The following is a 23689-nucleotide window of genomic DNA, read 5'->3' as shown; positions in this document are numbered from 1 at the left end:
CAGTTACCCTCCTGGATCTGTCTCTGAAGTTCAGATCACAATAAAGAAAATATTTGGGAAGGCGAGGGGGAAGAGCCCACCCCTGTAACATCTCAGTGAGGCAAAAAGGCTGTCAAAGAACCCTGTGCGGCTATTCAGGAAGTCATATATTTTAGGCAACTGGGTCTCAATATTAAGCTGAAACAATACTGAAATTTTCAATAAGTGGCTTCTAAAAGAGCCATGTCACGCTATGTAGAAAGATGAATATGCAACAAACTGGGTAGAGAGGCTCAATTTCCTTTCACGCATAAAACCTATTATTTTCTTTGATTATTATCAAAAATGGATATGTGTGAGAAAGGAAAAGGGATATTTGGTCAATATTCTCCTAATTGCTTTCCTCCCTGTATGGTTCCTTTATTAGTTTTTCCAATTACTGTAGTCTTTGAGACTTTTGCTCACTCAACAAGCAGCAACTACCACATACTGAAACAAATGTAAGCATATTTATATCTCTCTGACTTTCTCCAAGATGTTCTGGCTTTTCCTCAATTCTTGCCTATTGAAGAGATTCATAAATCAAAGGAAGTAAGATACTCAGTGGAACCTTGCTGAGTGTTTGGAAATCTCTAGGTGAATGCATATGGGACTGAAGCATTTGGGAAATAAATTTTTGAAGTTGTGGCTGTTGAACTGAAATGGAATGTTGAAGGTGAGCATTCATGCTTAACTCTGATGTCAGCGTTCGGTATCTCAGTAGCAACAATTCTTTCCAAATCATCCCTTTAGGGCCATTTGGCAATACTGACACAAACTTTTAAGAGCCCAGCTATGCTTCAGCAAAAGTCAATGGGGGCAGAGATCCGCAATCTGCATTTTCTATGTGATTTATAACTATTGATGCAAATACATGAAAACAGGATCTAGCGTAATTCTAACCAAGAAGGTTATGCACCTAATTACTTCTGGGATAAAAGGGGAATTATCTATCTTTGTTGCTTTATGCTTTTTTGAGGATCTGACAAGATCTTTTCTTGTATCTGTGGGTATCCCAGTGTTTTTTTGAAAATCTTTAAGTTCTTCAGACTATGGAAGGCTTATAGGAGTTCTCACAAATATTTAGGGACTCTATGTCCTGCCACACCCACAGGAGTCTTAGTTTGACTGTGCTTCCACTGCTTTTGCAAATATGATGGGAATGAAGAAAATGAGAGGATCCTGTAGTGACAGAAACCACCCCTGGCAAGACTTGCTCTTCTCTAGAGCTGAAGAAAATTAAAATCATACACAAATAACTCTATGTGTATCTATAAACAGCTTGGCTGCTTGGATCCCACCATGCAGGGAGAGGCAGGAAGCTGACAAACATAAATGATTTAGTGAGGACGGAGTTGTTCAATTTTATACAGAGGGCAAAGGGGAAGACAAAAACTACTACTTGAACACGACTCAATTTTAACGTAAATTGGGTCTTGAATGCACTCCCGTTGACGTCAGTGAGTGTTTTATCATTGGCTTCCTGGGGAGCGTCTCCTCTGTAAACAAGAGAAATGTGAAGGTTTTTTCTCCTCTCTGTTTATAAGGTTTATTTGTGGTCCTTACCATAGCAGTCTAAACACCTACACTAATGTGACTGGAGTCATTCCTGTTCTGTGCCTGTGAGTCAGATGTGGTGGTCTGCTACTTCAGAGGATGGGAAGTGAGGCACAGAAAGTTTGTGATGCTGTCTCCTGTAGATTGCACAGAAGGAGTCTGGCTGGCTCTGCTTGCCTTTTTGCGAATTGGAATTGGCAGACTACTGTAGTTATCCTCAGTAGAATTTAAATGTGAAAGCTGAACTTGGAGGTGAGAAGCCCTGAATATTTTCTGCGGTAAACTCTGGACTGCTTGCTTCATTGCTTAACTGTTGACTTCATCGCTTAAGGAACTCAAAGCTCCTACTCTCTCCAGCAGAACCAGGATTTCTCCCTAAAGATTTCATTCAAAGACCATTGAAAGAGATTTTTGGTCTGTTCAATTAAATATGGGTCCAAACCCCTCAGTTTATTCATCAGTTGGCTGCATTGTTTGTGCTAAGGCTGACATTTGTTTCAACTCTTTTCCATCATATTTTAGATTGAAAGGCAGTCCGTACCTTGACCTCTCTTTGAGGCATCAAATTAAGGCAACTGAGACTTAGTGGCTTGGATAGTGGAGTGAGAACTGGGAGACCTTGGCTTTCCTTTTAGGTTTTACTGCCTGTTTTAGACTTAGGGAGAGGTTAACTTCTGGGTTTTTTTCCCTTCTGTAAACACTGCAAGTGTCAACCTTTTTGCAGTAAGTGTTGTTTTGGTGGCATTTTCTTTCTCCCTAATAATTTTTTTTTTATTGTGATCTCCTCAGTAGGAAAGGGCACTTGGATCTTTTCAAGTTCAAATTCTTATAGAGCATTTAGAAGGACTAGAAAGCATAATCTCAATTATTTCTTTGCTAACGGTTGTTGAAGTTTGGAGACTTAGATCACAGAAAGTAATAGCTTTAGGTGCTTTGTGGAGTTCCAAGTTGTAAGAGACAAAGCCATAATGTGACTATATCAGCATTTTCTGGTTTTCATAAAGTCAAAAATAACACAAGGGTCAGTCTATTTTGTGACTTTTCATATATTGACTTTTTGGGGAAAACCAGTAAGTCACAAACATTTGAAAATGGCCAGAAAAGAGGTACAAACTACTTTGGAAAATAAAGACAGTGATTTTGTGTGGTCACTAGATGGGAAGTCTTTATCCAACATGCTTATACTGGCTGAAGGGTCTATAATTTTTTATTTATTTGCTATGTTTAATACCTTGGAAAGAACCGTAACAAAACTTAGAGTTCATTTAATGTATGCTTGGACAGAGTGCAGACATGACATTGCTTTACTGCTTCTTTGTGTATATCTTGATGTGAAACATTTATGACCTTTATTTACAGCTCCTTCTTATTTGGTGTTCCAGACTTGTAATTCAATTTGTATGCATCTGAATCATAAAGTACTACTCACCACTGTTCAGTTCTTCTTGCCCAGTTTTTCTTTTGCCAGGAAATGTCATTGTTGAACAGCCTTTGCCAAACCCTGGTAGCTGCAGAGAAGCTGCTTGGGATGCTTGAAGGGAACTGTAGTATAGCCTTGGTGTGGACTTTTTGTGTACATGAGGTGGTTTTGGTTGTAGTATTGTTGTTTTCCTTGGGAACTAAAAGTATTTGAAATTGGTACAGCTGATATTCTTAGCTACTTGGCTTTTTTTTTTTTTTTTTTGTAAGGAATGGGTGCAGAATGAAGGCGTTATAAACTTATTGCTCTTTTATATGGGCTTTGATTGCTTTACAGTCCATGTGGGATGGTAAAAAATGATATGATATCAAGTTAGAAAAAAGGTATTTAGACAAAATATCCAGTTGCTGTCCAGCCCCACCACGAAGGAAATATTGTGATTTTCCATCTGAATTTTGAGCTACTATAGGCTATCAAGGATGTGATGCGAGTGTAAATTTATGAATGACTTTGAAGCATCAAACAGCAGACACCCTTGCCTCTCCCACTAATGTTACCAATTTTACCAGGGAATCATTTGGTTGATTCCTCTAAAAATAATTTTTCTTTTTAAACCAGAAAGCAGCCTCACCTATCCTACTCCTAATTTTTTTAACATGTTGGCCAATTAATGTCTTAATTGAAAGAAGACATTACACAGAATTCATCTGTTTTTTAGATTATATGCACATAATTTATAACATATGCTGAATTCATAACAGTTATGAGTAAACACTTTCAACTCTTAAAAGCATTTGACACTTAAATTAACAGTGTCTCCACTGTAATCCTGCCTTACCCACAATATTAGATGTTTTGCTTACAAAATGCATACTCTGTTTAAGACAGAGACACCATCTGTGGTCTTATCCAGGGGGAGTAACTTTTAATATAAGAAATTAGTTTATTAACATAGATTTTAATTATGTGAAACAAAAAATATCTAGGTATTAGTCCATATTCCTCAAGAAAAGCAATTTTTTCTGTTTTGATACTGATATCATATTTACTGAAAGATGGAATTATTCCACCAGAATCAGTAGAATAGACTCAGTGTAAGCTTGGTGCAAAACTCATGCTGGACCTTAACTGTTAAAATGCAAATATTTCATCCAAAACCAGAGGATACTTTTTAGGAGCAATTTAAGTTATGGGTAGTGAGGTAAGACTCAAGTGCTTCCCTTTTTTTTGAAAAGTGAAAATTGTATCATAAATGTCAGTTTTGTATCATAAATGTCAGAAACACACTTACTTCTTTGAGTGGTAATTATTGCCACAATAAACATGCAAAAATTATGAAATATACCCTTCAATAATTTTTCCTCGATTAAAACAATGTACACTCACTATCTAAATCCTAAGTGAACAGCAATGTCGTCATTGCCACCTGTATCTTCATAAGGAACCAAAGAGGGGGAATACCCCAGCAAAGGTGGCTGGTTCCTAAAAAAATGCTTGAGAAAGATGAGCAGTCAAACAAAATGAAGAAAGCTTGCAAAGACACTGGGTACAGATGTTCGTGGTGTGGATTATATATTGTTTGTAGTTCTCATTCCTTGCCTTTGAGACTGTGAGTGAGAGTTGGTCTCTTGAAAGCTCTATCTATCACTGCAAACACTCAGGGGTAAATCTCACAATAACTAGGAAGGAAATTCTGCAGATGAATGTTTTGGCTGGATGCCTTATGAAGAAGTAGCTGAAATATTGGTCTACAGAACTTCCTTTCCTCAGCTTTGTTCAACCTGTTAAAGTCCCTGCTCAGAAAATACTCAACCCACGATGCACTGAAATTAGATCTGGAAAGCTGGTAGTTCCACCTGGAGTATGGAAAGGTTTAAAGGGCTGAGGTAAATGGAGTATCCTATTGACTAAGAAAAATTAGTTTTCCACAATGAAGAGCAAATTTGAATTTTTTAAAGGAAGTCAGAAGCACTTACAGAAAGGTGTTTTTAAAAAGTAGTGTGAAAGTAACAACTGAAGACTCACCCAGTCATAAGACAGAACCTAGGAAGAATGGATACATTTTCTTTTTAGTTCTCTACTTGCTTTTCTTCATCTGACTTTGTTAAGTGTTAGAAAATGCTACAAGATTTCCATGAAAATGTTGTGACATTGTAAGATTCTTTTTTTTTCCCCCAAAGAGAGACAAGTTTGCTAAATATCATGTGGATAGAATAGTAGTGACCATGGGGACTATTCCTTGCTCCCAGCTCTGACAGGGTGCATCATCACTGTTCTTATGATTGTTTGGTTTCTGAAAGGTCAGATAAAGAAATTAGAGATAGGAATGATGATGGCCGGTTATATTCAGAGGTTAACTGAAAGGATCATACCATTTCCTTAACTGTAAGAAAAATTATTAGTATGGGATGCTTTTCAAAGGAGCCTCCCTTCCTGTATGGTATTTAGTCCCAGCATCCTCCATGTTATCTATTAATACTTTATCTTTAAATCTAAGTCTCATCCCCATTGTCTATATAGTTTATCTTTAAATCCGGTGAATACCAAGCTCATTATTTTACTCCCCACTCAATCTGAAAGATAAAGGACAAAGGGAAATGAGGAGAAAGCCTCTACAAACCAACCAACAGGAAAAAAAAAAAAAAATCCACCAGGACTGTGGTTACAAGAACGTTTGCAAAGGTCTTAATAACTTCACTGACATAAAGCATTCTCTCTGCACTCACTGCAGGTGCAGTATTCCAGCTCCCTGGAGAAGCTTGTCTTTAAGTCTTTTCTCCTTGAGTCTTTCCACTCAAGTGAGAGGTGGGAGGCACAGCTTGAAAGTGTGTTCCCCTAAGATTCCCCCCCAAAGGTAAGAAAAATATTATGTCTTCAGGGTTGTCAGATGTTTTCCTTGGGCTTTTCCTTAGAAAGTTGACCGTAAGGTAGGACACCTGCTATTACGTGCAATAACAATGTATCAGAAGGTACATGAAATGTAATGGAAAGAGGAAGGAAAAGGAGGAAGATTTGAGCTGCCACCCTGAATAACTGCTCAAGCAGTCAGCTGATTTCCCTCTGTAGAAACAGGGGTTTCTGCAGCAGAGGGACCATTTGTCCCTATAAACTCTGACCTTCTGAACTTCCTGTATGAGCTGAACATCACCAGATCTTGACACTCTCCTGTGGATCTTCTCTTTTTTATCCTTTTTTTTGTTCCTTCCCACCCACCTTGTATATTAGAAAATAATGAACTCTTCCTGCTCTATCAAAGGACATGGGCATGGAAGAACTTGTGAAAAGGAGTGATAGATCTTACAAGAATTCGGAGTTCTTATGATGACTTGTTAATGATAAGTTTTCCCTGATTCCCTGATTATTCCATGTATATCACAACAGTAGCCCTTTTGGTAAAGGATTTTTACAGTGCATTTTCTTGCATTTTTCCCTGTAATAAGAATAGAGAACTACAGAAAATAATTTTTTTGCTGTTGTAAGAGATATTGATTTTTTTTTAAAGAGGCTTACTGAAACAATGAGAAATGAATGGAGAAAGGACAGAAGATTTCCTGTAACCTTTGGTCACTGCAGGCACGAGAAGATAAAAAGATGCTCAACAATTTATCTACTAAATAGAAAGTTGCACATGAGTCATGGCCCATCTTTACAAAAGCTCTGGTGTTTGGTGGTTAGACTAAAGAAAGGCACTTTTCTCCTCTCCCTGGTCTGATTGATGCTGACACTGTTGCCATTAGCAGCTTTCTTAAGCTACAGAAAGGAGTTTAGCCTTGAAGTAAGTCTTCATTGCCACTTGAGTAACGCCTTTCTCTTTGCTATGGCTAGAAGTTTTGCTACAATTCTGTGGTATCTAAACTTGGAAAACAAACTATTTTGAACCCTTCAGCTAAAAATCTTTTCTATTCTAAGGCATTTTTATACTAACTCTTAAAGATTACTGGAAAATCAATGCAAACAATTATAAAAGTACTTGAGGCAGAGTTGTTAGGAGCTCCAAATAGACAACCATTACATTAAATTGCAGCTGGGATGGATTTCACTCAAGTGTGGAAATATCAGATGAGGATAATCTTTCATTGGACTATTAATCATTTGCCTGCTTTCCTGCGTCATACACTGCAACACCTCATTTGTTTCAACTCACTTAGCTTATCCCTGCCAGGATACACACACTCTGTATCTGCTACACAGTATGCATTAGGTGGCATTAGGACTTCTTTTGAAGAGTGACAAGGAGTGAACAGGTGAAAAGTTAAGTAGTTATTGAGCGCTGGTGTCCCTGGAAAACAGGATAGTGAGCACAGCTCACCATAAACTTTATCCAGCAAAAGCTGTGTGTGGCCTTGTGAGCTACTTACATCCCCAGAGGCTGCAGATGCAGGTTCCCCAGCCAGACACTCAGCATAGCAAGGTTGGGCTGCTGCACAGCCAAGCCTCCCCCTCTGCTCACCCTGGCTCTGCTGCCTAACTTAGAGCTGCCTGAATTTGTGCTTGTTGTCAATTTCCAGCTTCAGGCTGATAGGGATGGGTTTTAAACCACTGCCAGCCTAAGCAATCTGTTTTTCTTCTCTTTAGGCTTCTCAAGGCTTTTAGCCTTGGTTTTTTTTTGTTTTTTTTTTGTTTTTTTTTTTTTTTTTTTTCCCATGGTATAGGAATAGCTCTACACAGCAGATCCTCTGAAAAAAATTATCACATGGCATTTCAAAGGGTCTGTTCCCTATCTTTAGAGCAAGCTGGAGACAATGATGACAGGACTTCAGGATGCTGCAACAGAGGCTCCAGGCCTTGCCGACCATCAGAGCATGTGTGCCATACCGCCAGTTGCCAAGTCATCACAGTCCTGAAGACCATGCTACTGGATAATCTGTGCTGGTGCTAGCTAGGTTAAGTTATTACAGCAGGAAATTCTATAATCATCTTTCTATTTGGCTGTATGTGCAGGGGAAAATTATATTTAAGAGCTAGACAGCATGCTATCTTGTTATTTTGACATTACTTCCTTATTAGTGCAATTTCATTTCTAAATTTGAGATCCTTCTTCAAAGAGCTACAATATTTTCAATAAACTTCAAAGAATTTTGCAGATACACAATATCTGTAGAAGTTTTCATAGCATAGACAATAAGAGAAAGCAGCCATTATCTTCCCATGCTGAAGCAGACATTTTAAATAACTGATACTAGAATGCCTAGCTGTTTCCAAAGCTAAATTACAACAGAAAAAAGAAAAATCCAAATAACCCAACAAAAAATTTTGTCTGTTTGAAAAGTGGAGTGAAATACATGGCTTGTGTCCACTTAGCCTGTGTTCTTTTGTGTACCTACATAAGATTTTCTTTTTCAGGACAAGTAAGGGGGAAGTCACTTCATTAATACTTCATATGACTTTTAGTCACAATACATTCCTTCTTTTTATGGACTTGTCTTGCGTGATTGACAACGTTGTAGCCTACACATCCCGACTTTTTCAGGCTTTTAATTTTTAAAGAAAATGTTAATGCTTTGTATTTTTATCCCTTTATGCCAATTATATAAGTCATATAATATTCCATGTATCTGAAAACCCGTCCTTCAATTTCTGCCTTGAAACTGTCATTGCTGGAACTTTTAGAGCAGAGTCGAAGTTTATGGTAGGTTTTATGTGTGACTTTTGATGCCCAGGGCCAGAGCATAATTTTCTGGATATCTTAAATAAGGATGTAATACAGAGAAAGGCAAGGTAATCTTCTAAAAATGAAAGCCAAAATAAAAGCCAAAGTATTAAACTTTATTTTTGCCTCAGTGAGGTCTAAGCACTGTAGCAAGTGATTGATTTCTCCAGCTGCTGGAATTTGTCTGCCACTAGTCCCAGGTCTGTTCCCTGTGTTGCATCTCAGGTACTTCTTACCTGTTGTGAATGATCACCACCAGCAGCTCAGCCTAGCTTCTAACAGAAAGCACGTGGGTTTGGTGGTGTTCTTACCCACCTGACTCATTAAGTTGCTCACAACAGTTAATCTTGACACCTTGTGCTCTGACCAGTGTTGGTTTGGCTCCTTTGTTGCTGGTAAAACAAACAGGAAAAGCAGCTAATGCCTATTCCTGAGCCAGGCACTGGCAAATGCTGCTGGTGACTTCTTTGCTCTTCCGTGGCCAGTGAGGACCTCCAAGGCTATGTTTCCCTCTTTACCGTGTACACATGCCAGAACAATGGAAATCTGAGAAGTCACATGTTTTTGTCAGGAGGTGTCTGACCACAGACACTTGAGCCTTTAGAAAGGCTGTCAGGAGCATTTTGTTTTCAGTTTTTTGTGCCAGCACAGTCTTCATATCTGATATTACTGAGTAAACTTTTTAAGGCATGGGGAACTATAGGCTAAAGAAGTGCCTGTGCCTGTGCACTTGTATATCCTCAAAAAGTTCAAAAACAGGATTCTCCACTCAATGGAGTCTGAAATAAGGTGCTTGTCTAGGAAAGATGATTTAAAGTGACAACTTATTTTTCATTTTTATGGTTGACATGTGGAAGTTTCATTCCAACACTTAAAAACCCCATTGTTCTGAAGTCACACAGGTATCCTTTCCAAAAATATCTCTTACTGACATTAATACTTCTACTCACATTTTTGGAGTCTCAAGACACTTCTGTTACTTATTAATTAATGTTGTACTGGGATGTGATGCTTCTTCTGTGTCTCCCTGCCTTTCCTCCTCCCTAGGTTCATGTAAATCTTGATGTTTTGTAACTGGGGAGAATTAAATCTGCTATTGAAATGGGCTTCCATCCATCCCTAAGAGTACCATAAAAGTTTAATGTCTTTGTTATTTAGTATGCTGTGTAAGTTAGGAATAATTTTCTGTTTTTCATAACACTGGACAATTTCTTTAGTTCTGTAGGATTCCTACTCCCTACAGAGTTCCCATGTCCCCTAAATAAACTGGTGCTGTCTTGTGGCTACAAAACTATTCTTCTGGAGACAGACAGTTTCAGAAAGTATACAGTGTGTGTGGTTAATATTCATGGCACATACTTCATTTATAATTTATCATTAACTTACTCAGTTTAATTTCTTCCCAGCGGGTCTGTAACACACCAGTGTAATCCAGTTTCTTTCCCCTACAGCTCAGGCCATCTGGAATACTCTTGCCACATGTCTTCACCTCAGCTACACTTTCCCATTTCTTAAAACATGTAAATAAATAGTATCAGATACAAGGGCCTAACATTAGATACCCAATAAAAATGGCTTAGATTTCAGAGTGAAGGGAGCTCCTGAAGTTGTCACTGAAATCCAGAAGCCTGCCATGCTGGCCTGCAATCAGTGAAGAAGAAAGCTGCACATTTTGTGCCCTGGAGTCACAAGTTCTAAACAAGGCTTAGGTTTATGCTCCTCTGTGTTTAGCATTTCCCTTAGTATGTTGGTGAGCTTTGAAACACATCATCCACTCATCCACACTGAAAGTGCATTGTTGTGCTCTGTGGGGCAGCCTGGCAGCATGTTAGTGGGATTTCCTTTGGCTGCAGCTAACAAAAAAATACATTCCAAGCTGCTAGTGGGCATTCGGCTCCCAGGACCAGACTGCTGGGCACCAGAAGTCACTGAATGTCCAACACTGAGGGTATCTTATCTTCACCACCAGCTGCTTCTCTTTATGGATGTATTTCTATCATGCTGCACCACTTGCTTAGTCTATGTTCTTAATCCTACTAGTTCATACCTTATGAAGACCTTTCAGGGCTTGGAACATTGAAGAAAACTTGGAGGAAAATATTTAACCCTTATCTTGTCCATCTAGCTGAAATAATTCATGTTGGTACCAGTGTTTAAAGAACTACAATATTCACTTGACTTCAGAGCACTTTTTTTTTTAGCACACCTTACCTGTTTTTTCTGTCAGCAGGACTAATGCACTCTAGGGTGCTGGATTTCTCCTCAGCCGGTAAACATTGGTTTGATGACAATGTTGTAAAGACTTCCGTCTATTTTTCTGGTGAAATGATTAGTCCTCACATTTGGCAGTGAACCTAGAATTAAAAAAGATTCATCAGAAACATGTTATGAAGGATAAACATATTTAGACTTTGGCTTAGCAAAGTCTGTGACAGGTGCTGTACTTTTTCACCATCTGTAAATCATATATGGCTATATAATTATGTGTTTTGAGAAATAGTCTTCCTCTAGACTATTTGACAATTAAATTTGGTTCTTCAAGGTCTTTCTTGCTACAAATGCATAAATCCTACTAGGAATTCATGCCACCACACCTGTGCTTGTTCAAAACCCATCAAAGACTCTGTTCTTTTCCTGTGCAGCTCACCCCGCTTGGGTCTCCTCCCAGCTTTCATGTTGTATAGATGTATTCCAGGTCTTTCCTCCTCTGGTTTTCAGAACAAAATGTTCATGTTGTTGGAAGTGTTGTAGTGGACCTGAAGAGGTTCAGTCACAGGACTTTCTCAAGATGAAGTAAAAACTTGTTTGGATGCGTTTGGGAATTCTGTTATAATATTGGCCAGGTGATTTGATTCTTGAACTTCTGAAATATACCCTGGACTCTCCTTCAATAGCTAGTAACAGTATTCTTAACTTGTACCTCACTACCTTTTGTTTCCTCCCTCTGGCTATAACTTTGTCAGTATAGTATCTTTATTTTAGGGCTGGTTTTTGCACATGTGGAATTTTATTGGATGATGACACATTTGGGGCACACTTTGCAATGTCTCTGTGTTTCTTGTAAAAATAGAGGCAAAAATAAGAGTTTCTGTAAGTGGGAAAAGGAGATTTTTTTGCTCTCCTACCTAATTGGAAGTAACAAAAAGGGGCTTTTAATTAAAAATTTGGCATGACTGTTTTCAAGTGTACTGTATTTCAGTACTAAGGCACTCAAGCATAAAATATGACACGTTGCAAAGGTACAGAAGAAAACTGCTGGGAGCTTATTTTCAGAGGATATTTCAGCCAACATAGGCATGGCAATGCTTCAGGGATGCCTGAATTATGGACCTTGCAGCAGCTGGTATTTAACAAGAACCTTCAGTACAAGTTTTGTTTCAAATTATTCTCAGCCTAATTGAACAGGTGAAGGAGGTTTTCCCAGGGAGTGATCACACATCGTTGTGTAAAGACACCCAAATGTTCTCATTTAGTCAATGCTGCTTAGTTGGAACAGGGCGAAGGCTGTCAGAGCAAAGTTATGGAAGCTTGGGCAGGACACAGCATTAAGAAGAGGAACAATCTAATGGTGTTGATGGTACACAAACAAAGGAGAAAACAGATGGCCTACAAATGCCAAGTTATAGCCAGAGGAGGTCCTCAGAGACTGGTAAGAGTAGTTGGGACAGCATAAGGAAGAGCTATACTGGAGTTGCTCTTCTCAGGTTTCAGCCTGCTAGTAACGACTGCGTGTTGCCTTAGTCTGCAGAGGAAAGCGTGACCCTTTGCAAGGGGGATCAGGACTGTTTTATAGAGGGAGAGCTGTGGATGCAGCTGGAAGAGGAAGTACGATGGTTACTGGCTGCTCATCACATCCTTCCTCCCAAAGGTTTTCACTTTTTCACAGCTGCCAGCTAGGTTGGTCATGTGGATGACCCCACACCTGGTTAAGCAAAAAGGATCTATGCTAGGTTAATTAGTTCAAATTGTGTGTCTTTGGTAATCTGTCTCATGTTGATTGGAAGTAGTTGGAGAATTCTCCTACAGGCTGACCAGTGGGAGGATAACTTCTAGCAGCAGCAGATTGTAGGAGACTGTAAGCTCTGCAGGTGCAGTGCTACTAAGAAAACTCAAGCAATTTGATGGACCAAAACTGCATCCATGTTTATAGACAAAGTAAAGGAGATAGGTAATAAGTTACTAAGGTGGTCAGGACAAGGGTGGGTGAGAAAATAATCATTACAGGAGGAGAATGGAGGTTAAAATTGGAGAAAATAACACATATTATGTAAGTACAAGATTTTGATGTGTCCCCTGAAGGGACACCTCCTCAGAATTGTGAGAACTGTGAGAATTATGGTGCTCTTGTGACTTACTCTAGATGTGTATATAATATGTATGTATATTTTTCTAAACTTGGTATGCTAATGTTGTCTATATTAGCATAACAATTGGAAACACTTAGGGACTTAATTGGAAATGCAATAAGATTTAGCTCCTGTCAACAACTGAAAACTCAATTTTCAGATTGAATTCTCAGCATCTGACTGTGGTTAGAAGTTTCACTACTGTCTACCTGCTCCCCTTGCTGGTTGTGGGAAGATGTTTCTCATTCTTAGCCTGGCCTGCAAAGCCACCCCAGGTTCTAAAAAAGCATCCAAAGTAATCTGTCACCTACCTAGTCATGGCTATTCAAGTCCTAATTATCTTCCAAATATAAGGAGTCACAGGAAAGGAGAGCCAGCACTGCTTTGCTCCATATGCACATCTTGGTGGGTTTGAGCATCATCATGCATCACATGGGAGACAAGCAGAGAACTGAATGAACTTTTTCTCTAAAGTTATGATCTTTTGCAATCTTTTAATCAGTTATTACTCAGTGATTTCCCCCCTCCAAAAAACTTATGGATTAGTGTGACCTATTGTATTTATTTGCACTGGACCTTTTTACAAGGAAAGCTATTAAGAGGAAGAACTCAAACTCAGTCCAATTTACCATGTATCCGGAGGCTTAACCAAAGCTATTATTACATGAAAGAATGAAGGAAATTAGGAACAGGGCCTTCAGAATACCAAATGCCAGTACAATTTTTTTTCTCAATTTTCTTTCTGACTAATTTACTCTGTCAGGAATTTGAAAACAATTAGGTACTAAAAAGAAAAAAGGATGAAATACCTAAATCTCGTGTGCATGCTAAATACTTCCATACTGTATTGCAGGCCTTTTCTGAACTGTAAAATAAAAATCATTAAAAATAGTTAACATGAACTCTAGTGGTGCTTCTGGAAAAATACTGTCCTCAGTTACTGAAAAACATCATAACAATCTCATAGATAACAACAGAGAGGGTTATAAATGCTATGGAGGGATCTCATTTAGATGGTATTACTCAGAAGAATATGATTTTTGAAAATAAATATTTTTGTGTGACTTCTTCCAAAGGCAAAAGATGGTGAGAAATGTTTTTTGAGACCCAGCATATTTTCTTTTGTAAGATAATCAAGAGTAAGTTAAATTAGATGGAAATTATAGCATCTTGAGAGCAGGTAACCTCTTTGTTACTAATTATCTGGTTTACTGGATAGTGATGTTGTGATTTTGCTTCGGCTCCCATCCCATTTTTTGCAGACCATGCCTTATACAATCGCAACATCTGCACCTACTTTGATCATAGCAGAAAGATTATGGACTTAATTTAATGTAATGGTAATTGTAGAGAATTTCTGCACGGATAATAATGAGAGCTGGTAGAAGAACAGACTGCATCTTATCCAAGAGTTAAAAAGATGCAGTCTGTTTGAATGCCTCTGCTTTTAAGCTTGATGAAGTATGTGAAAAATCTAATTTCCAGCAAGATTTTAATTACATCATGGAAATTTGCCTCTTTGTATCAAGTGCCAGCTCGATATGGAAAACAAAGGAGCCTGGGAGCAGCCAGCATAGTCCTGACTGATGTTAAGAGGTAGTGAGTTTAAATTCTCATGCAACCTTTTGTTTATTATTTTATTGCAAGAGCAGCCAAGTATTTCTATGAAGACATAGATACCCCTCTTCTAAATAAGCCACAATGGCCTCTGATGCAACAGAATGCTTCCTACATGAAGTCTTTTTCTGCTACTGTTTTCTGGAGTGCTTTTGTGGGTGTGTGGCCTTTGGGGCAAAAGGAAATGTCAGAAGTTCACCTGTCAACAAAAAATTTCTTTTTCTCTCTGCATTAACTAAACATATTGAGTACCCTTGACACAACTATGATGCGTCATTTTTTGTAGTTTGGAAGTGTTGGTTCTTTGTCCTTTGGCTGTTAATTGGGAGTATTATTACTCTTCTCTTTTGGCTGGGTACAGCCTGCTATTGCCAGACATAGTGGGTTGTAGGTTTCCTTTGAAGAAATCTGTGAAAAGGAGGAAAGACTACACATAGCCTCAGCTGGCAACATAACTAGAGAAAACATAATGTGATGGTAAGGCTTACTACAGTGCCACTGTGCTGAGGACTGCCATTTTTTTTTTTTTTTTTTTTTTTTTTTTTTTTTTTTTTGTGTGTGTGTGTCAGGAGAGACTTCCTTATAAAGGGAAATGAGCATTTTAAGGCTTGTTTCTACAAACTCTTACTTTTAAGTTATGGACTGAAAGGATGCCCTGAATAGATGATGCAGTACAAAATGCAACTGAGAGCCGCATCACCACAAGGGTCACCACGTGGACCCAGTCTCTGCTGGGTTAGCTGTTTCTGTTGTAGCAAGAGTCTTCGTGTCTGAGCGTGGTGGTATCCTGGTGGTAATGCCTCATGGCATGTGTCTAAAAGTAAACAATCTTCATCCAAGAGTAAAAGAATAATAGTAAGAATAAAAGAAAGGATAGTAAAAGAAAGATTCTGACAAATCTTAATTGACTGCTAATTTGTGCATTTTCATTTAACGTCAAGTAACATTTTGATTGCTGTTTTGGTGACCGGTTTATAACTCTTTATCAACCCAAAACATTGAACTGAGAGCAGTGGTTACTCATTGCTGACTCAAAAGCAGAGCCTCCTTACAGACTTTTCCACTCTCCTCCTTTCCATGTATGGTGAAGGGAGATGCCTTTTGAAAGTGGAACAGTAGATATTAGTAGCCTCTGTGTATATCAGATTGATCTGGTTTTTTAAAGATGAAGAAAAAATGGTTAAAAAATGCAATAAGCCCAAGAATTAAGAAAGCCTGTTATAAACCATAGTGCTTCTTAGCTGATGAACTTGAGTATTATTGATTTTCAGCTGTTAAAGTGCTTGTGTTTTGTGGAGAGAAAAAAAAAAGTCATCTTGAGTATTTGCACATCTGAATAATCAAAATATACTGCTGACTTTGCAACCCATCTCCAATGTCTGTTTCAAAATTTCCAAAGAAAAAGTGCAGACAATGTTATCCCCAAAAGCTTACTATTCTTATGGTCTATAATACTCCAGATTAAGATGATTTAAAATTCTTGAGAAAAGGTTTTAATTGTTGTGGCTTCTACAACAATGATATTTATTGCATGAATTCCTAGATTTGACTCTTAAAAGCTTTTAGACCCTTGCCAAATCACCATGGAAAAAAAGAAAAAGTTTCTAACCATCTAACTACATCAGTGACAACTGACAACTATGGGTCAAAGAATAGAGGGACACCTGGGATCAATTATTAATGTCTGAATTTGATTTTAATCATCTTTGCATGTGAGTGTGGACTAATTTATTTGTCTTCTGACAGATGTTTTCATTGGCTGCTAAACAACACAGTTCTGATTTATGAAAGGTCGTAACAAACTGTTGCAAAGAGGTTGCAAGATGTTTCTGCAGCTAATTGAATCAAAAATTATTTTCTTTCCTCAAGGTATATCTGGGAAAGGTGTGTGACATTTTAGCTTTAAAAAATATACGAATATACTGAGTCCAGTAGTGTGCCTTGTGAAAACCTCCCTACTTCTCACTTGGCTTAATTGTGTACATGATGTGAATTGATGTGTCAGCCCAATAAAGTGATACAAAGGGATAAAGCAGAACTCACAAGGGCCAGAAATCTTCCTGAGTGGTTGGGTATAGAACTATATTCAGCAGGCATAATTTTACTGAGTATCATCACCAGTATTTTTTAAAAATAGCCTAAGGAGACCAAATAGCATATGCCAATGAGGATGAATTCACTCTAATATGTGTCTCAAGAACAGGGGGTGTTGTGTGTGTTCCAACCTGGAGAGAGGAAAATGTTTTTTCTGTAGAATTCTTGTAAGTAGCAAAAATACTTGTTTTCCCCTCAGTTCTGCATGATGGATAACTCCTGCACATTTTGCTCCTTTCTCTAAAGATTCTCCATTTCCATCAATACATTTACTTGGTTAAAACAAACCAGGAGAACCCAGGAGAGTGAACTGTGTGATTAACATCTGCCCTTTTTTTTCCCAAGTTGACATGGGTTACTAATGAAGTACTATAAATTTATTCTCATTAACTCAGTGTCACTTTTGCTTTGTCCACACACACAAAAGAAGGAAATGTAGATGAAGGCTTAATAAATTTTTACAATGGTCTGAAATAATCATAATCTGATTGCAAAGGACCCTAGTCACTATATAAAATACCAATCCTGTTCCACAAATCAGTACATAAAAAAATACTTTTTTTTTTTTTTCTGGTAGAAAGCTCTCAGCAGCTCCTACTAAATTATTTGTCATGTAGGTTGCTTGTTTTGTTTAAAGAATATTTACTGGCTCAAGTAAATTAGGATTAAATTTTTGAATTTCTTCACTGTGTTTTCCATCTTAAAATATTTCCTTGAGAGCTTCCATAAAGGAGTATATTAATAATTTCAAATTTTTCTTTAGCAATTTTCTAAAATATATTGTTTCTTTTCCTCAGCAGGCAAAGTTCAGTTCTTTACCTTGCACTAAAGTAAAGTGTAAGGCATTGACATGATACTGTATTTTTCAAAAATGGACTAGTTGTGCCAAGTATAGGAAGGAGAGACAGAAACCTCCTCAATCTGAATTCACCAACTGGAAAACAAACTGTTTCTGAATAGCTCTGATGGAGAAACAATCTTTAAAAATGGAAAATAGTCTTTGTTCTTTTATTGCATTTAGTTTACAAGATGAACAAGAAACAACAGGGCAAATAGCAACTCTTAAGCGATCCCATTTGCTTTATGTTTATAGTTCCACAAAAAAAATACAAATCCCTTCCTTTGGGAGGATTTATATAACCTCTTACTATCCCTAGAGCAGCTATATTATACAGGATCTTACCCTTTCTTGGCAAAATTTGCTGTGCCTTAGTCCAACTATAAAACAAAGGGTAAAAGAAAAAATGAGCAATTTCTAGATAATTTGATTTTCAGTTAATAAAGTCTTATTCTAAAAACCCCCTCCAGTGTTTAGAACTCCTACTCCAAAATCATAACTAAAAGTCATATTATATATCAGTTTCCACTGTTGATCCATATTTTCCATTTATTCAATAAAATTATTTATAAATTCAGGGTCTTATTCTTAACTTACACATTATATTATTATTATTCATATAATTGCATAAATTCCACTATTTTGGGACTTTTTAATTGGCAGCACCTGATGTGTGGTGTAAAATCCTGGCAAACCTCCTTTGACTTACCAAGCAGGGTCTCAGTTTTGAGGTGCAAGGTCTGGCCAGTTTCTCCTGCTGAAACAACTTCACAGGTGCTGGGTGGGATGACTGCCCACCCTGCTCGAAGGGGACTCGGAGGGCGGAAAGCCTAATAATGATCATCAGCCCCAAGCAAAGCAAAGTCAATGCAAATAGCCATGGGTAGGGGGTGTGGCTGACCTCTCCCTTTCAGGCTGTGACATTTGTAGGGATGTGTAGCCTTGAAGAACTCATGGAGCCCTTTCAGCTGTAGCTGAGTGTGCTGGAAACAGCATTATTTCTTTTGTGTTGATTACAACTGAAGCTGGCCAGGAGGCCAGTGGTTTTCCTTAGGTGCAGATCTTATGGCTGTGATCCATCTGTGTGATACCTTTAGACAAGATAACTCCGTGTAGAACATAACCATAAACCTCCCCAAATATGAGTGGGCAGCAGTATAGCTTATGAGCACCATATGTTAATGGTGCTCTGTGATATGTGTCATCTGCCTGGGCTTTGAGTGCTGTGTGAGCTGGTGATCCGTATCGATGTGAAATCCATCACATTTGAAACATTTCTGAGGCTGTAAGGGTAAAAAAACGTTTATGTTAATGATTTTACTCCTGTAAGTATCATTTTCTTTGAACTGATGCCTATTAAATGCTCTGACTCTTCCGAAACACTCCTGCTCCCTCCCCAAGGAAGAATTAACCTGAATTTGATGAACCAGTGAGCATGTTACTTTTAGGCAATTGTTGCATCCCAGTTACAGAACAGAACAGGTTCCTTGAATTCCCACAAATTTGTCACACTCAAGATGTTACAATAGGCAAAAAGAACTCACCTTCTATTCAAAGACAAGAATTTATCATTAGTATAATTAAAATCTCAATTGGCCCGTCAAAGGGTTTTTATTTGTCCAGTTACAATAATAGTGGCATTTATACATCAAAGTAAATGCAGACAAAATGAGGCATACACACATTTTCTAGTATGTATAGAATTATGTAAGTTTTTTGTTATGTATCTCTTTCTTTTAAGTTATAATTTCCACTGTCACTCTGGATCTGGAGGTCAGTATTCTCAATCTTGGCAGAAGTGGTAGTTTCTGGTGATTTGTCTGCATCCTGAGTATTCCAAATACATCCTTGGAAGAACTCATTCCCCTTCACTTTAGGATCTGCTTGCAGGCATTTTTGCATGGTCTGCACCTATCTTATTCTTGACTGGTTTGTAGTTCCACATAGCATTTGGATATAGTCTATATGGTGGTTTTGACATGTGTTTGACACTTGTTCTTTGCTCTCTTGGTTACCCCTGGCTGGTTTCACCCAGCTCCCAAGGACTCATCCTTCTCTTGGCTATTCACTGACCACAGTTTGCCAGTAGCTTATAGCCCTTGGACCTCCAGGGTAATCCTGAGTCCACATCAACAAGGCTGAGCTTCTGTGCTATGCCCCCCTACATTACTTTTTTGGTTTAGGATCCCAAGCAGGACTTGGTGCTGTCATTTACTACCTTAAAAGAAGCCTCATGCCATGCAGTTAAGCAAAGCTTATATGTATCTTCAGATGTGGAAGTGTAATCATCTCAGTGCAGAAGGGTTTCTGGTATGAAAAGTTTTAGAAAACAGAGTGCTTGGTATGTCTCAGTTACAGGACTGTGGTTCAGCAGGGTATAGACCAAATACTGAAGAACAGCCAGTTTCAGAAGTTCTTCAAGACTGTCTTCAGCATGCCTTGCTGCCACCCAGTGCTTCTTAGAGTGCCTTCTCTTTGTGTTTTCTGTAGAAGACAATAGTTGTTCTGTGACCTGCTGAGATTTCCTCCCACCTGGGGGAGGAGAGTAGTCTGCACAAGTTCTGTTCCATTAGTTAGACCAAAAAGTGTGCTTTGCTTCAGTAAAATACTTTAGCCGAAGGAATCACCAAGGGGAAAATTAAGGCTTTCAAAAGCACTGCAGTATTATTAATTTTTTTTCCCCATTTTATTATATTTTGAACAAAATACTGATTCCATGGAAAATTTGCTTAGTATTTGTAGAAAAACTTCTCCTTGAAGTAGTTTGTCCACCATCTCTCTTGAGGAGAAAAATCTGAAAATTAGCTGACCATGCTGGTTAGGGAAATCTCTTCAGCAGTATTTCCCCTGGTTTAATCAATCTGGTTTCCAGCACAGCTTCAGCCAGAATGTGGTTAGCCTGCAGTTAGTGCAGCTGCTGTTCGAGAACAGCAATAGGAAAAGATTTCTAGTATTTAGAAGACCAATTTCATAGTTTGGAAACTAGGCTAAAAGTCCCTGTTCTACTGCAGTTTTCCAAAGTGCCTCATTTCCCTAGCTCTAAAATGCGAGCAGCAGTACTTTATTTTTTTAATAAACAATGGTTTTTTGAGTAAAAATAAAGTTATCAAATATGCCGAAAATTTCAACGGGAGAAGAAATCATAAAATATATTTGATTGGAATTTTTTTTTTTTCTGGGCCAAAATTCCACCCAATTTTTTATTAACTCAGCAGTCTTTCTTTTTTCTTTTTTTTTTTTTCCTCTCCCTCAACCAATCATTTCATCATTACAGTTATGATCAAACTTGGACCAACTATGAAGAACCTATTACGACAGCAAAGTTATAAAAATTCCAGAAACCCAGGACCTGGAATTCATCGCCACTAAATTATAACCCTTTCAAGAAATACTTTGAGATACATGGGAACTGATGAGACTGCTCTTTAAAGAATAAAATCAAAGATGATGAGTTCTATAGGCAGTGTTGAGCTAGTTGTCAGTAATTAGCTTCAGATGAGATTGTTGTCTTTAATGTTTCTTGACTACTCTTGGATGAGTTGGAACATACCATGAAAGTGTCATTACAGCCTTTGATATTTTGGTGGATGTCTCAATGCATCCTGGAAGTACTCCAACAGGTTGTTTGGCCAAGTGGTTTGTGGGGTATCTAGTCCTATACAAAAAAATAAAGAAAGAGAAAAATTTTTAATTGTTCATGCAATAATCGGTCTCCTCATATACATTTTATGATGTGGTATTTTAAGTGCATCTAAGCAAAAGTCAATCTAATGAAAGAACAAATGCTTTTTGTCTTTTATGTGGATTGTGTTACTTGTATGCTTATTGTGTTTTTTAAAGTTCAGGCTTTTTGATGCTAATTATTAAAACAATGATTTCAGTGTGTCTGGAGAGGAGGAAAATGAGCAGTTTAAAGAATACAGTCTGTGCAAGTGGATTCTGATAGGATGCGCGTTGGTTTTGGGCTGATGTAAGTACTGCCACTCAGATTACATCTGTGCAATTGCCAATCAGGGCATTAATATATTTTTTTTTTAATTCTAGGTAATTTCAGAGAGATTTTTTGCAGTTTAGTAGAACAGCAATTCTAAAATAAGGTCTTAAATATAAAGGCACTCAACATTTGAGATTTCTTTGTCAGATTCACATTTAATAAGGCTTCAAATAGGATATAAATTTGGTAGTGTGGACTAGGCCTAGTAAGCTGTAGGAAGAGAAAAAATTAAATTTTAGAAACTGGGAAAAATTGTGACAGAAACACAAGTAGCTATATACCTGCTGGTATCAGGCAGAAGGGAGTGGGGAGAATTATCTCAGATTTTCTTCTGGAGAAGGTCTGTGAAGGCAGGGAAGAGATAAAGAATATCTCCCTGGGTGAGCTACCTTAGAACAGCATCAGAATATCTGGAGGTAGATATCCCCACTAAAACACCATGGGCAACCATCACCTTCTTGTGAAGGGCAACTTCAGCTCTTTGGTGGCCAGCAGATGAAGATCTGGAGATCCCCCTCAAACTTATTTTTTATTCAGGTACAGTAAGTTGGAACTGTAAACCCACTGGATGCCAACAGATTGCACTGGTTTTCTGGAGACCTTTGCCCGTGACATGTTTTCCTTATGCTGTGCTGGATGTCTGCAGAGGAGGATGTGGTGAAGGCCATCTGCTGTCAGCTGTTTCAGGGATTTCATGGGTACCCCTCCTGTAATACATAGGATATAAAAAAAAAAACATGTTTGCATGTTGCTGTAGCCTTTCCTTCTGCACCTTTCCTCTCTTCTCACCTTACTGGAAAAATAGTGTATTAATACTAATGTATTAATTAGTATTAAATACTAATGTATTTAATCAGGTTAATGTATTGGGAATGTCTGCTCCTTATTGCAATAGGCAACTTTGTGATAAACCCCTTGACAATGCTGTTAATATTAGAGAACCATGACTTGTGTTGGAAAGGATTTAAAATATCATCTAGGTCTAACACTCCTGCCATGGCTATGGACACATTTCACTAAATTGGGTTGCTCAAAGCCCAGTCCAACCTGGCCTTGAACACTTCCAGCCAGGGATGGGGCACCCACAGCTCCCCTGGGCAGCCTGTTCCTCTGTCTCACCACCCTCAAAGTGAAGAAATTCTTCCTATTTGCTAATCTAAACCTATTTTCCTTCAGTTTAAAGCCATTCCCCCTTTGTGCCCTACCACTACATGCCCTTCTAAATAGTTCCTTTCCAAATTTTCTGTGTGACGAGTTAACTCCAGCCAGACACCACGTGCCCACCAAAGCCTTTCTCTCTCTCTTCCCTCCTCAACTGGACAGGGGAAAGAAAATACAACAAAAGGATCATGAGTAAGGACAGGGAGAGGTCACACACCAATTACCATCATGGCCAAAACAGATTTGACATGGGATTTCAGGTGGTCTTAAGCTCAGTACATGAGCAAGTCTTTCAGTATTAACAAGCAAAATGAACATCTGGATGCAAATGTGGCTTTAGTCTAATGAATTACCTGTGTATTGAAACCATACCTGGTTAATTAAACTTACCATGCCTTAGTAAAATAAATTAAAACTAAAACTCCCCTCCCAGCCCTTAAGTGAAAACCCATGGCCTTCTCCTTCTGTTCCTTCTCCTACCTTCTCTACCACTGATTTTTCAGCTACGTTTAAATACAATATTTTTGAAGATTTATGTACAGTACATGAAAATTCTGCAATTAGTTTTCTTAGGGTTTATCTTCGTTAGCTATTTCAAATTATCATTATCTCAAACATATTCCAGATCTGAAAGATTTTGTCTGTGGATGACTGATGAATTTAAGGACATCCTGGTGAGATGTAGAGGAAAGAATTAGGGAGAGCAATCTACAGGTCAATTTTTTATGAAGAAACTGCATCACTGAAACATATATTGAATGCATATGAAGAGACTTGCAAAGCTCTATAAAACTTCTGTGGTGTGATTTTAAAGCACTGCATTTCATTCAGCATGGGGAGTATGGTGAACAAAGAAATTAGTAGTTGTAACATTTTTGTAAACAGATAATGAAAATAGGTATCCTTTTTTTTGTACAGTTCGGCTCATTTTGTACAGTATGCTTATTGGATCTCTTTTCAAATGGGATGGTCTAATTGAGGATAAGTGTGTGCT

General features: G+C 38.1%; 1 long non-coding RNA gene across 3 annotated transcripts in view; it reads left to right on the top strand.

Moving 5' to 3' along the window:
- LOC137472388 (uncharacterized) overlaps nt 1-21655 on the top strand; it is a 32493-nt gene extending 10838 nt beyond the window's left edge. The window contains exons 2-5 of one of the 3 annotated variants that reach the window (XR_010998141.1): nt 515-1827; nt 16355-16492; nt 19576-19652; nt 20844-21655. This is a non-coding gene — a long non-coding RNA (uncharacterized lncRNA). Of the gene's footprint in view, nt 1-514; nt 1828-14732; nt 15086-16354; nt 16493-19575; nt 19653-20843 lie in introns of those variants that run through there. The other 2 variants (XR_010998142.1, XR_010998143.1) reach the window with 2 other exon arrangements.
- Nucleotides 21656-23689: the final 2034 nt, after the last annotated feature.

Source organism: Anomalospiza imberbis, chromosome 4 (genome assembly GCF_031753505.1).
Source record: "Anomalospiza imberbis isolate Cuckoo-Finch-1a 21T00152 chromosome 4, ASM3175350v1, whole genome shotgun sequence".
Classification (NCBI taxonomy): domain Eukaryota; kingdom Metazoa; phylum Chordata; class Aves; order Passeriformes; family Viduidae; genus Anomalospiza; species Anomalospiza imberbis.
This window is presented reverse-complemented; position numbering and strand designations above follow the sequence as displayed.